Genomic DNA, 13484 nt, shown 5'->3' on the forward strand with positions numbered 1-13484 from the left:
TTTTTTGAGTAGGAATTGCATTCTGAACACCTGGAGACTACCGTGTAGACAGCATTTTCCAATAACCCTCAAAAAAAAAAAAAAAAAAAAAAGTGACATCAGTGGGAGAAGGTGGAGAATTAAGAAATTAAACTTGTGGCAAAGAGGGCTTGCAACAGTGTGACAACTGACTCTTCTTGGAGTTCAACTTTCAAATAGAAGGCTTATGTGCCAGTTCCCTAAAATTAAAAATGGATCCAAAGGAAATGACTTCCCAGAGAACAAGTTGACCACTTTGGACTGACTGGACACAAGCCATCAACACAGCTGCCTGTGGCTCCAGCCAATTGCTGGTCTGCATGCTGCTAGGGAAGTGCTGTATCTTCCATAGAGCAGCGAGCATATGGGCCTTTTGACAGCTGGCTCAAACAGAGGAGGAGGAAAAAGTGGCAGCAGAACCCCAGGGTTTGCTTTGTTTAATTATGGTGGACGGGAGAACTTCATGTGCCAAGGAAGCACGTTTACGATGTACCTGGAAAAGGAAACAGGAGATTTTTGCCAGGAAGGTGGGTAATTGTCCTTAGCCCTGTGCCATAGAAATATTTTGCATGAGACTTTTTCTCATATTATTGAATTGATATTTTGAAATGACATATATTTCTGTCCTTTGAGTAAACTCTAAAATACATAAGCAAGCTGAAGCAATCTGCATGGTGCCAGCAGGGAAAATGTAGCATTCATTTTTCTTCTACTCATACCTTTCCTGAAGCCACTCCGAACTGGGAAAAAAAAAGCCCGGTGATACTTCTGTTGTTGGTCAAAAATAAAGTTTATTGTCATGGTCAGAGAAGGGAGAAGAGCTTTACAAGTGTGGTGCAGAGATTATATATTGTGAATCTGTTTCTGGCACAGGTTGTAAATAGAGCTAGCTGCTCAGCATGGATTGGTCTAACGTTGGTTCAAATTAGTATGAGGTTTTGCTGGGACACCTGTGGTCTGGAGAGCAAGTTCCCTTAAAGGTTTGGTCCAGGAAGCTATGATTCTTACTGCCATAAATGCAGAAAGAGTGGGAACTGCATAAATGGCAAGAGTATTTGAATTACCTGCTCATCTTCCTAGGGAGAGAGCTTGAATGGATGACATTACTGCAAAACGCTGTGTTCTGGATGTATTATGCAAGATGTTTATTACAGCTTGATTAAAATTGTGTTGAAAATACGTTTCGAAAAAACAAACAAACAAAAAAAAGAGGTACATGTGGATATGCTTTATTATTAAAAAAAAAAAAAAAAAGGCATTTCCTGATGGGGATAATCACCCTTTTTAAAATTCTCTTATTACTGCTTGGTTTTAATACCAAGTTTTCTTTGGAAATACACAGTCATTTCTATCGATCAAAAAACTTAAGAGAATTCTTTATTCTTCTCACAGTAATGCCTAACTGAGGTGACTTGCATAATAGCATTTCAATATAGTTTTTTTTTGTTTTTTTTTTTGTTTTTTTCCAGAAGGGAAGGAAGAAAGTAACTGGATTTTCAGCAGTTTATATTACACCAAGTTCAGGAAAATTTGAAACAGGAAATTTGAACATTCAGGCCACTCCTTTTTGTTTTGAATGATGCCACATCCCCCACTGTCTACTAACAGAAGATAGATATTCTTTCTTTTCTGAATCGTTTTGTTTTCCAGATTGCATCTCTATGGAAAGAATGTAAAGACTGGAGGATTTTTTTTCCATTTGTTAATGAAGTATTTGCAAACAGTTCTTGTAATACCCACTTCTTAAGAAAGTATGCAACCCACCCCAAATTGCTAGTTGTAAGTACAGGAGGCTTAATAAGTCAGCAGAGGTACAATAACTAAATGTTGGATCCACAAACATGTTTACATTGCAGTTTTGTTATGAATGTATTTTTATAATATGGGAGCTCTCTATTAGCATATGACATCTACATGTTATTTTAAAATGCCTCATTTCTGCTCACAAAGCAGGGAAATCAGAAAATAATTCTTGGTAATAATCTGGAGTTAGTCTGTGATCATGTTGCTCAAATATGGTTTTCAACTTGAAGTGGAAGTAGGGCATGATCCACATACAATTCCTTTACATTCAGTGAAATCTACTGTATATGACTCCATATCTGCATGAATAATTAGTTAGGCTTTGTACTCTAATAATGAAATTTAATTGAAGAATTAGTTCTCACTTTACATATGTTTTTCCCCCTATCACTGCACAATAATCCCGAACGACCAAGAGTAGCGTCCTCTCTAGCCCTCTTGGGCTATTGTTTTAGAAATACAGATGGTATTTCATTGTGCCAGCCATTATCTTCCATCAGTGAGTCCTCCCACTGACCCTGTTAACTATAGGATTATCCATATTTCTCCCTGTGCAGGGCACAGAGCAGAGGGCTGGGAAATAGCAGTGGGACAGTCTTGGCATGCATGTGGAGGACAGGAGCTTGTGAGGCTGCTGAACACCATGCTCCCAACCCAGCACACAAAGTTGGAGGAAGAGCATTGAGCAGGGGGTTTGAGGAGCAGCTGCAAGGTAGCAAAGTGGAACAGAGCCAGGGGCTTGAATTTTAGGTTTACAAGTGCTGCTGGAGCTGAGGGCAGAGTCAGACAGAGGCTTTGTCTTCAGTGCCAGAAAAGGAGGGGAAAAAATAGGGTGTACTTTTCCCAAGATAACAAGTTTGTATTAACTATCTGGCTGTAAAATCCTGCACAAACAAGACACCTATAGTTTCTACCACAAGTTCAATACAAAATTATATACACTTCCCTTCTAGGTTCATCTTGCTTGGATTATGTCACTGAAAAAATTGCCAGTATGTTATCTTGACTGGGACTTTTACTGAAATATACGGCTAATATACATCAGCTGTATTGCTGTTAAAAAAAACAACCCCCCCCCCCGGGGGGGGGGGTTTTTGTAATTGTTTTTTTCTTTCTTTTTCCTCTTAGGAAGGACACAGTCTCACTACCCCCTAAAGAAGTGCTACAGACAGTTTCCATCTCTTTTTGCCTGCCTCTATAATAATAAGATCAATTAAGTGGGCACCTTTAGCCTCCTGCCTTACTATACTGTTTTCTGTTCTGTTACTTTCAACCACTTTTCCTATCTATAGCACCTAGCAAAATCTTCCTGAATTTCTTTCAGCTGAACTAGCAATAAAAATCTCTTCATTATTCCCTGCTGGCTCATTTTTCAGTTCCCCACCCCTCCCACCAGCAACCACCCCCTAAGAAAAATAATAATAAAAAAAAAAAGGCAGTGAATAGTGAACATGTCCATTAAGAAGCACCTTTCTTCTTTTGAAGGAATAACACATGGGATGTAGTGTTGCCTATTCTAGTGGTAAAACAAACATTCATGCCCAAACATTATATCTGTAGGCAGGAAAGACTTTAAAATCATAGGTGTGTTCTTCAGCTCTCCTCAGTGTAATGGAAGGTCTCCACAGGGCCTTTTCTAAAACTTCACCTATTATAAATCGTGACTTTATCAAGCCATGAGATTTTCACAATTTCCTCTGGGAAATAACTCCCATTTTAATGAATCCTGCTCATTCTCCTAATCAAATATAGACTTTATGACTGCGTCTCAGTGCTATTAATTCCTGTCCTTTTGCCATCACACCATTTCCTTTTGTTTCCTGTTATTGCTGTCTTGGAAACTTAGATGTTAAGAAGCTATGAGCTCGTTGTAGGACTTCAGGTAGCTTAAATTGTACCCAGTTTTCAAATTTTGTCTTCTAATTGCTGGTAGATGATTTTAAAAGCAGAAGCTCTGCCTTTGTGGAGTAACTGGCACAGTGAGAGGTAGGTCTGGGAGGGCCAAAACCCTGGAGACAGTCATGCTGTAGGTTTCAGTGATGTGTCCCAAATCCAAACTTGCATTAGCAAATATGGCTAATATATACTCCAGCATAGTTTATTCTCAACATGATATTAAAATCCTCCAAAGTTATCCTGGCTGCTTGCTACAAGTGAAGGCCTTGAATTCTAAATGCTGTTGTGAGCAAGTAGGCCAATTCTGTCCTTGATTAAACTATTAATCCCCATCCTGCTATCAATGGATTACATACATTTAACTCAGAGCAAGCCCACCCTGCTGGAAAGGGGAAATCTTGCTGCTGCTACTCCACTCATGTTCTTTTCTGGTGTTTCCAGAGCGATTGTTCTCCTCGGGACCAAGGAAGGACTTCGCGTGCTTGTGACTTTCTTTGGACTGGATAATAAAGAAGTGGAAACTGTCATAAAGTCCTCTGTTTCTAGTTGAGCTACACTCTTGATTTATAGGCAGCCATGATTTATAAGCTAAATCCTTTATCCCTTAAGTCCTTTTTGACTGGGAAATTTTGTCTCAAGTGTATGAAGCTGAAAAATAATTTTTGAAATGGAGGTCTGACATAACCTCTTATAGAGAGCAGCATAAGTCCAATTAAATGCCTCTGAGGATCTAAGAAAAACTGTTTAAGGTTGCAAATGTCTTTTAATTGTTTTCTGTTCTTCTGGGAGAATCCCAGTTGAATGAGAGCCTTGAGAAAGCTCAAGCAACTGATCTCTCTAACCACAGTATAACTAAATAGAGCATCTGAGGATCTCATTGCTTCCCCTACAGATGCTCACATTTAAGATGTCAAAGCTGAGCCTAGACTACACAAGGAGAGAACTCTAAGTTAAAACATGATTTCAGGAAAGCAAAACAAAAGAGTCATTTATCTCTCAGATTGGCCCCATTTGCCATGCTCCTGCCGCTATGAGAAACATTCTTCACACCAGGTTTTCTCAGGAGATTATCCACAGGGAGAGGAAAGTGGTTCCCACAGTGCCAAAACTCACAACATCCATCAAGCATTAAAACAACCCTTTCTGAGGCCTGTTGGGTTGCATATCTTGGGAATCCCATGATGGTGAGAGGGAGGTTGGAGGGGAGGAGAGGAAAGGGAGATTTATACAAGAAATTGTTTTTTTAATAGAAAATCCCTTTTCTTGGAAGCATGGAAGTAATGTGCCACTTGTCCTAATGCTTACCTTCTTAATCACAAAAGAAGCCTGCTGCTTGCAACCAGGAATTTGCAAATATAAACACTGTAGGCAAACTGCTGAAGCAGTGCTCTGTGAACAGCTTGCTGCCAGGGCTGCTGCTCCTGGAAATGATGCTCAGAGAGCTCTTGAACGCATGGCACTGTCTTTCTGTTCCATGTGCCCATTCGGCTTTGTGATAGCCAGCTAACTAGAGTACCACAAGGATACTTCTGGGTGCCTAACCTCAGTTATAGCTTTGTTGAAAATTTCACATTGCCATGGAAATGTCTGATGTCTGTCAATTTTTCTAAGTATGTTTCAGCTGGCAAGGTGTTTTAGTGGATTACCTGCCTTAGGAGAGGTTTGACCTACCTCCTCAGTTTTCCACCTCTGCTCTTCTTGTAAAGAGGCTGTTGGTAACCATACATTTACTGTTCAGGTGCCCATGATTGTACGGAAACTTTAGTCATGCAAATGCATGAAAACTGAAATTCACTGCCTTGGTTACCTCCTCTGTGAGCTCCCAAGAGCTGAGGTATCTTACCTGTTTGCCATGACTCAAAGGTTATGAGAAAGGCTCATAACCTGTACAAGAAGAATGTACAATATAGAAAGGCCTAATAAGGCCTAAGGGCTCACTGCTCAGCATGGAGTTCAGCAGCCTGAGAAGGTTCATCATGCTGAGCTTAATACACAAGACCTGTGTTCTGTACTGCAGTGCAATTGCTTGAATATCTCATGCTTTTATTCTCCTGAAGACTGCTTCTTGTTACCAGTGTGCTCTGACAGCTGTGGGCATTTAGCCTTTATTTACTCAGATCTCACCATGTTGATTTGCATGTATGAATCATTATGGGGTGACCATTGTTCTGCTTCCCACAAAATATACCTTAAATGATGTTGGTTATGATTATGATGTCAAAAACCTGATGAGAAGGAATAACTGCAATTCTTCATTTCCAAATCTTGCTTCCATCTCTTAAAAAAAGACGTGTCCAAGAGCACATTTTTATTCATAGAGGCTCTACAGAATAGTTGTCAGTTGTACATTAAGGGCAAGAAGTGATTTCTGCAAACAGAGCAGTGATACTATCTTGGTGCAGTTAGAGAGAGGATAACTAGTGCCAGGATGCATAACTGATCTGTCTTAAATGTATCTGTGAATGTGTTATTGCTTTGCTTTGTATTGCTCATTCAAGAAAAAGAAATGGGATTACCCAAAAGGCACTCGATGCTGCAATGACTCTGTAGAAAACTTCTTTTTCACCTTGCAACTTCCTTGAAACAGTTGGTTTGCCAAAGATTTTACAGTCTGAGTGCTCCACTACAATTTCCTTTGCAGCACTGCACATTTCCACCCTGCCCTATACCTGAGGTGTTATTGCACTTTACTACCATATTTTTGCATTGTCTTCTTGTACCAATGCTGTGTTGACCCTGGGAATCTTGCCCAAGCCCTGAGGTAGCTGAATGGCCTATGCAATATGGTTGTGAATATCAATAATGCTAATATTCATGCAGAAGACGGTTTGGTCTCAGGCAGCGTGGAGAGGTTCCCACCACCTGCTCTGTAGAATGATGTTTGCTTATTGATGCTGACTCGTCTGTGAGACTCGGCTGTTGTGTGGTGCCAGTTATAAAGCTGATGCTTACAACTGCTCTTCTGCGTAAAGAAATGATCATTAACAATACTTAAGATTCATAGTGCTCTATTGTAAACGCTGATAGGTCTAGAGGTAATTTTCACTTCCTATTAATGTCAGGGATAAACCTGATGAGTTCATTAACTGGATTTATGCAGTTTGTTGCTGCTGACAAGAAAAATATTAAAGCTTTAGTTAACACCTTTTTTCATGGGTACAGAACAGGCTGAGCTTTTGATTTGCTTATTTGAACTTCCAAGACACTGAATATATATCAAGTTTGCTTGTGTGTGGAAGATGTGCTCTTAATGAATATTAACAACATTATTCTCTGTATGTGTAGGCTGACTTTGACAGTGACAGGTAGAGATGGCCTTGTTCTGGGTTTTGGCAGTAGATGCAAGATATTTGCCAGAGGAGTCATGAGAAGCTTCACTCCCCATTGTGCTATGTCATGGTGTTCAACAACCCCCCAAAAATAGTGCCTCACTAGGGGCAGGATGATCCCCAGCAGTACAGACTGGGTACAGACTAGTTATGGAGCAGCAGCTGTGCACAAAGGGGGTCCTGCGAGAGCTCGTAGAGAAGACTGAGCTATACTTCCCTCAGAGGTACAGTGCAAAAGGACAAGGAGCAATGTTAACAAGCTACAGCAAAGGAAACTCCAACTGGATATAAGGGGGAAAACGTCCTGCTGAAGCTGGTCAAGCATTAGATAAAACATTCAGAGACATCACGGCATCTCCGTCCTTGGAGATATTTATAACTCAGTTAGCATGGGCCACAGGGAACCTGGTATAATTTTAAAGTTAATCCTGCTTTGAGCAGAGGATAGGGGTGGAGAGTTCCTGATGTCCCTTCCAACCTCCATTTTTCTATGATTTTCTGAGTGTCTAATTTAAGCAAGTTCTTGGCATTTTTAAGTCTCCACTTGCTGGCCCTGCACATAATAATGTACATGGCACTGGGATAAGACCCCTGGGTGATGTTAGAATTTCATCTCTCTAGTAACAGTAATGGTGCACCAGCAACAGTAAATTGAAGGAGGATCATAAGAGAAATCTCAGAAGTCAACGCTTTTAAAAAGGAGGGGGGGGGGGGGGTTGCAGATTTCCTTCTCCCTGCAACACTGGGTTCTCTGAGCCTGACTTTGATCTTGCAATTCCTAAGGCAATTAACCAGCCTTCTGAGTTGCCCTTGATGCGTATGCCCAGTATGGAACGATAAAGGACAATGGCTTGAAATGTAATTTACTGATTTATATTAGCTTGAGGCCTGTTTCTCTACAAACCTAATACTGTTAGTAGGGCAAGGAGACAACAAGCAGTTGAAACTAAAGGCCATTTTATGTGGCCTAATCAGAGGATTATATTGGAAGATCATGTACTTGGCATGAAAATAAATCAGCAATTGGAGGATATTTTTCCGTGGAAAATACCAAACCTTCCATCTGAACCAATGAATTTTTACATATGTGATTTCCATAAGCATTGGCTTGCTTGGGATTCAACAGTATGGAGACTACAAAGACTAGCATTAATTTATTAAAAAGTAAATTAAAATCAATGAAAAAGATCTAAAGACTAGCATTGATTTATTAAAAAGTAAAATAAAATCAGTGAAAAACATCTAGAGTGATATTTTATTTGAAGAATTTAGAAGGGGAAAACACTCAATGAATTATTTCCAAACCATCTAGGGAAATGAAAGATGTTATTTATTTATTTATTTATTTTAATTAAAAATATGTGTTTCACTAAAAATTGCCAGCTTTGGTAGTTTTTCCCTCATGTATTTTATTGGAAAAAAATGGAAACAATTGTTAATAAATTTTCAATCACTTACTATCCTCAAGTTCTCTCAAGAATACAAATCTTGTGCCATTTGATACAGCACTAATACAGCAAGCTATTGAACTGAAATGTTTATTTACCTATTGTACCTGACAACAGAATTCACTTGGGTAAAATTTCAGTGTGATTTATCCCCTGAGCTTCAGTAAATATTGCTGCAGCTGTGTGCTTTAGGCCATTGAACAGAAAAGAAAAGAAAGACATTAATTGTATCCTTTAACATGGCCAAGACACACATTTACTAGATTACAGTAATCAAATAGTGTACATCCTTTTCAAAGAAAGAAAGGAAAGAAGGAAGGACAGACGGATGGATGGACAAGTCTGTCTACCAAAAAATGCTTGTGTAGCACATTGTGCAGTAGATGTTTTCCTCCTCAAAGACCTTGTCATCCTTTATACCTGTTGTCACTCTGTCAATGCTAAGATTTGATTAATGTGGAAGAAAACAGGTAGAAAATAGTAGCAGATGGAAATTCTGCACTCAGGCAATAGCTTTTGGTGCTTTTTTGGCTGCTGATAGAGTGAGTGAGGACTTCAGAAAGGGATGAATATTAATATGACTGCATATGCTTGTTCACTTCCAGAGCATGTAGTTAAAGCAGGAGTGATCAGACCTACTTTTCAGGAGCAAGCTGACTCAGTCTGGTGGATCTGATGTAGCTGTGTCTTTGGCCATGTCTATAGCTGTTTCATTTGGGAAGGTGATATGCCAAAACATTTCTACCACCTTGAGCTCTTCCTTTGAGTGCTTGCAACTCTTTCATTTAGTCATCTCCAGATAAGACAGTGGTGGCTGGAAGCCAGGGGAATGTATTAAATCATCTGGCACATTGAGCAATGATCAATGTCTTTATACAATGCCAGTATATTTAATAACTTTCTGACTTTTCCATAGAATAAGCCCAGTTTTTCTCTTTTGCTAAGCCTTTTGCCTGATTTTGTTCATATGCCATTGCTGTAGCAATGCAAAAAAAATCTTTTAAAATAACTACTCTGAATAATTATCTTTGATTCTTTCCTTCCATTAGTTTCAGAAGAAAATCAAGAAAACACAAATTACTGTCTCCTTTCTATCTGGGACATGGTGTTTGCATATAAATAAAATAATTTCTGGATCCTCATTTGGCACCTGGTGCTTAGATCTTCACCAGAGGGAGAAGCAATGGCTTGGCTGATGACACTTTGTAGGTGTGCATCATGCAGCGCTGTCTGCCGGAGAGAAGCAGTTAGGGAGGTTGAACACATTTCAAAGCATGCTTGGTAGAAACGTTTATGTCATTGGAACTTAAGTCTGCATGTTCTTGCAAGGTCATAAAATATAAACTTTATGAGCCTGATTCTTCCATCTTTTACGACACTGCACCACTGCTGACATCTTAGGGGAAAAACACTTGCACACTGGCACGAATAAGGGTAGAATCAGTTCCTGTATCTGTTCCCAAAGCACTTGCTGTTGTATATCTTAAAACTTTCCTGATGAACTAAGCTTCATGTAGTCTCTTTGCATGTACCTCTTCTATTTAGAGCTCAAAAGTTTTTGTTCAGAAACTCTCCCACTCGAATGTAATGAGGTACTCATGTGGCTTGGAAACTCTGAACATATACAGTGGTATTCAACTCTCCTGACCTTTGCCATCTAAAATTTAGACAACAAATAACTGAGGTTTCCTCTGTGATGAAAAGCATGGAGTGGCTTCCTCACAGGGAACTACTTAGTAACTTAGCATTCTTCAGCCTGGAAAATAGGACAGTTGGTTCAGTCTAAGACAACTGATTGATGTGAGGGTAAATGCCTATAAAAATAGCAGATTGGGTGAGTATGTGTGACTGATTACTCATTGCATCCAACACATGATCTAGGGGGCATCAAATGAAAATACCATGTGGCTCTTTCAAAACAAACACAGGAAGGTAGATCTCAGCATGCGAGGTTAGGTGTCTCATTCTTTGTCACAGCAGTCGTCATCCTAGCTCAAAGTCTGCATGGGTTCAAGAATAGGATAAATTTAAAGGAGAAATGTTACATATGTATAAGACTAACTTTTTCTGAGGAGATCTGTAGTTGCAAGTTGTTGGAGGCTGAGATGGTATTTCAGAGAGCAGCATATTTAAGTCCCTCAGAGCACTTACTTGGTTTTGGACACTGTGGCAAATACAGTGGGCTGGGTGGAGCATTGGTCTGATGTAGTATGGCTGTTCTTGACAGTCAAAGGAGAGAGAAAGAAATCCAATCCATTTTAAATACCAACCCCAGGCAGGGCTGAGCCAGCCTCTAGCAGTACTTCGTAACTCCAATAAGACCTGGATGATTGACTTAAGTTGACTAAATTTGACTTTTTTTTTTTTTTTTTTTTTTTCCTGGAAATACATTGGAAGTATGTTGAAAAAATGCTGTTTCTCAGAATATATATATATATAATATATATATAAATAAATAAATATATATGTATAATATAATATATATATATTAAAAAGACATAAAGAACAATTTAGATCAGAAAGTCAACTTGACTTTAGGAGGCTAGGATTTCATCTGTGGGGATGGATGCCGCCTGTTGTGTTTACTGCATATGTTCTGGTAGCCTTATTGTGAAGACACTGAGTCAAAGATATCATATCCTTCTTTTCATTAGGTAAAGCAGATGGCATGTAGGCAAACATGCAATTGAATTTTCCTCTCCAGACATACTCTAAAACACTTAACCTGTTTGCTTGTTAAAAAAAAAAAAAGTGTTTATTCATGCTTATTTACATGCTTGCATGATAGAATAAAGAGCAGAAACTTATTTCCAAGGACATTATGAGGTCTGATGATAGGAATCTGATATAAAATATAAAATATAAAATTCGGACCAAAAAAGAGGTATACGTTTTTTAAGAGGGATAACTAAACAAAGATATCACTAACCTATTAATGCATTTGATCCTCTATTAATTAGATTTTTAAATAAAGACTGGATATCTTTGAAAAAGATTATTTGCCACTCAACTGGAAGTTAGATATTTGACGCAGCTTTTCTAATGCAGATTTCCTTGTGTGATAGCAGGAGATAGTTTAGTTTCTGTCATGGTTTTTTGCCTTTAAAAATCTATGAAATGAGTAATCAGTTTTGGTTCTCAGGAAAGAAATAGAGGCACAAGAAGATCAAGTGATGCATCCAAGTTTGTGCTGGGATGGAGACCAGTCCTCCTGACAGTCAACTTAGTGTTTTGATGGCTAGATCAGGTAGCTCCTTGTGAAGAGCTTTACAATTCTCTAAGTAGCTCTACAATAAAGACTTGACTAAAAATCTTATACTCAGCTCCTCAGAGACTCTAAGCAGCATAAATGTCTTCAGTGGAAATACACAGATTTATACCAAGAGCCAATTTACACAATCTGTCAAGGACAGTGTAGAAAAAGGAGGCATACTTTTAAATCTTGTAATTGTTTCCTGTGTTAATTTGTAAGAAAGGGATGCACACAAGTAATCTAGCACTGAGCTGAGACAGCATTATCTCAGATTTTGTTAGCTAATCTCCCATCTGTAAAGCATGCTTTGTTTGGATTATCTACAGGGCACACATTTCTCCGTGAATTTGTTTTCTTTGGGTAATGGGAATATATTCAAGGAAATTAATTTGCAAACAGATACAGTCACTGCTGGATGAATGGATTCTCTCTGGCACTTGAGGTGTAGTGCTGCTGGTATCTGGATTGTTGGAATGCACAGGAATCTTCAGATTGCTTGCCAGAAATCTCCCTATGATGTTCTGAGGAAATGTATGTGACAACTTTGTAGTTTAGAGGGTGGATAGGAAACTTCTGCCAAGCACCTGAGAGCTCAGCTGGTTAGAGTTTGAGGAGAGGAAAGAAAAGTCACACAATAACATGTCTCTTTTAATGCAAAAGCAGGCAGTAGCATACATGTGACTGCCAGCATGATTTGTCCCCATCATACCTTTCCTATTTAAAGTCTTTGTTTGGTCCTGCTGTGTAAGTGTGCAGTAGAGATGGTTATGACCCTATTTGTTTTATTTGACAGTATAAGCTCCAGTATGTTTTATTTCATGTTTATACTCTAGGCAAACTGGAGACTGTGCATCCCTCAGTTCTGAGGGATGCGTCCTGAGGCTGAACACAAACAGTCACCAGGCATTTTACCACCTGTAGGAAGAAGCAAAAAGGCACCTCAGGATCCCTGGTATTTACAGAGCTGTGAGTTGTCTACAGCATCAAAATAATAATCAGAGGTGAAATGGAGAAGAGGTAGAAAGGGCAGTCCACTGCACTTGTAGCAAATAATGCAGAGAATCAGATTTAACAACATCTTAAAGAAAGTGAAGGATTTGATGCATTTATGAGCAGAAAAGAGACTCTTTAAAAACATTGTCTCTTGAAAATCCTATCTCTTGTTTCTTCAAGCCCTAGGTGTTTGTTTTACTGACCTGTCTTTTTGGTTGTTGCTGTACTGACAGAGAGAAAGAGATGGGGAAATTCATTCCTATTTTTAGCTTGGTAGAAGTACTATTCCTGATATAAAACAAATAGCATCAAGGCTCTGGCTTCTGTTAGAAGGCTGTTGTTCCTGTTTAGGGCTCAGCTTTTAATAGTGATATGCTTGAGAAAAATTAGCTTCAGAATAAGTGCCCAGTTACAGACTCAGAGGCAGGTGAGATGTCTTTAAAAAGGTACCTGGTATAAGCCAGTTATCCAAGTTCCTTCTATAGTTGCTTCAAAGAGAAAGGCATCTCCAAAAGACGTTTTTCCCACCTTAAGATAAGTGTCTCACTTAGTGAGATGAACTTCCACAAAGTGCCTGTATCTGATTTTTGGCAATAACAGCAGTCTTGATACCTAGGTTAAGCTAAATGTCTAGTTTCTAGATGGCTAAGGTTAGGTGAGATGAATCCCATAATTAGCCAGAAGCATAACTCTATTTATAGCTCCTGTTTTTTTTTTGTTTTTTTTTTTTTTCTTTTGACTAAA

This window comes from Oxyura jamaicensis, chromosome 2 (assembly GCF_011077185.1).
Source record: "Oxyura jamaicensis isolate SHBP4307 breed ruddy duck chromosome 2, BPBGC_Ojam_1.0, whole genome shotgun sequence".
In the NCBI taxonomy this organism is placed as follows: domain Eukaryota; kingdom Metazoa; phylum Chordata; class Aves; order Anseriformes; family Anatidae; genus Oxyura; species Oxyura jamaicensis.